A 1,986-nucleotide genomic window follows, 5' to 3' on the forward strand; every position below is an offset into this window, starting at 1 on the left:
CTCAGCCTCCCGAGTAGCTGGGACTACAGGCGCCCGCCACCTCGCCCGGCTATTTTTTTGTATTTTTTAGTAGAGATGGGGTTTCACCGTGTTAGCCAGGGTGGTCTCGATCTCCTGACCTCGTGATCCGTCCGTCTCGGCCTCCCAGAGTGCTGGGATTACAGGCTTGAGCCACCACGCCCGGCCTCGGCTAATTTTTTTCTATTCTTTGCAGAGACAAGGTCTCATTCTGTTGCCCAGGCTGGTCTCAAACCCCTAGACTCAAGCAATCCTCCCACCTCAGCCTCCCAATATGCTGGGATTACAGCTGTGGGCCACCATGCCTGGCCAGTATTCTATCATTTTTAACACATCAATCTCAGAAACTGGTAAATCCATCAAACAAAAGCAAATAATGATAAAAAGCACTGGAATAATTCAATAAGCTTGATCAGCCAAGTAGACAAATAGACTTTAACTCTTAATCCCAATAAGCAGAACGATGGTGCACTGTTAGATTTCATAACACTGAAAAGTCTCTCTGTCTCTTTTCTTTTTTTGAGACAGGGGTCTTACTCTGTCCCCCTGGCGTAATCCCAGCTACTCGGGAGGCTGAGGCAGGAGAATCGCTTGAATCTGGGAGGCGGTGGTTGCAGTGAGCTGAGGGCAACAGAGTGAGACTCCATCTCAAAAAACAAAACAAAAACAAAAAAATCCCCACATTCTAGGATTCAGATGATTACCACGTGGAAGCACAGAGCAGAAAAGATGAAATTTTAAAATAATAAATTTTTAGGGAAGCTATACATAATATAGATACTGCATTCTATTTTTTTTAGAGATGGGGTCTCTGTTGCCCAGGCTTGGAGTGCAGTGGTGCGATCATACTGCAGCCTCAACCTCCTGGGCTCGAGGGATCTTCCTGCCTCAGCCTCCCTAGTAGCTAGGACTATAGGTACATGCCACCACATCCAGCTATTTTTCCCTTTTAGTAGAGATGGGGGTCGCATTATGTTGCCAAGACTGGTCTCTAATTCCTGGCCTCAAGCAATCCTCCTGCCGTGGTCTCCCAACATGCTGGGATTACAAGTGTGAGCCACTGTGCCTGGCCCAAAGAACCATTTCTAACCCGTTTATGCCTTCTTGGTCTACTTTCCATCGTAGAGGACCTGTGAGAGGGGTAAGATGCCACCCAGGGAACACTAATCTGGAAACTCTGGTGCATTCAAGTTTCAGAGAATGAAATAGCAGAAGAGAAACTTGCAACTGCCAGGGTTTCTTGGGGGTGGGGGTATGGGAATATAAAGGAACAGGATGGGTGTGATGGCTGGTATAGGAGTCAGGGGTGGGCGAGTACTGAGTGACAAAGGACGGAGACCTCACACTGAAGTGGAATGTTGATTTTCCACCATGGCAATTTCTTTTTTCTTTTCTTTTTTTTGAAATGCATTCTTGCTCTGTCACCCAGGCTGGAGTGCAGTGGTGCAATCTTAGCTCACTGCAACCTCCACCTCTCAGGTTCAAGTGCTTCTCCTGCCTCAGCCTCCCGAGTAGCTGGGATTACAGGCATCCACCACCACACCCAGCTAATTTTTTGTATTTTTAGTAGAGATGAAGTTTCATCATGTTGGTCAGGCTGTTCTTGAACTCCTGACCTCAGGTGATCTGCCTGCTTTGGTCTCCCAAAGTGCTGGGATTACAGGTGTGAGCCACCGTGCCCAGCCTCCACGATGGCAATTTCTATATCAGTGAAACAAGAGGATTCCCTGAGCTCCCTTGCAGGACATGAGACAGGGGTGTGGCTCATCTGTTTGGCTGCTGGGTGCACTGAAACTCCTTATGGGATGGGGAACACACAGACAGGCAGGTGCAGGAGCCGGGGTAAGTGCCCCTGGGCTCTGGCCCCATGGCAGTGTCCAGGGGTGAGTGTGTTACGGTGTGCTCCTTTAGCCTTGCTGTCTGTAGATGGCGTGTCCAGGGGTGAGTGTGTTACGGTGTGCTCCTTTA

Source organism: Mandrillus leucophaeus, unplaced genomic scaffold (assembly GCF_000951045.1).
Source record: "Mandrillus leucophaeus isolate KB7577 unplaced genomic scaffold, Mleu.le_1.0 Scaffold451, whole genome shotgun sequence".
NCBI lineage: Eukaryota > Metazoa > Chordata > Mammalia > Primates > Cercopithecidae > Mandrillus > Mandrillus leucophaeus.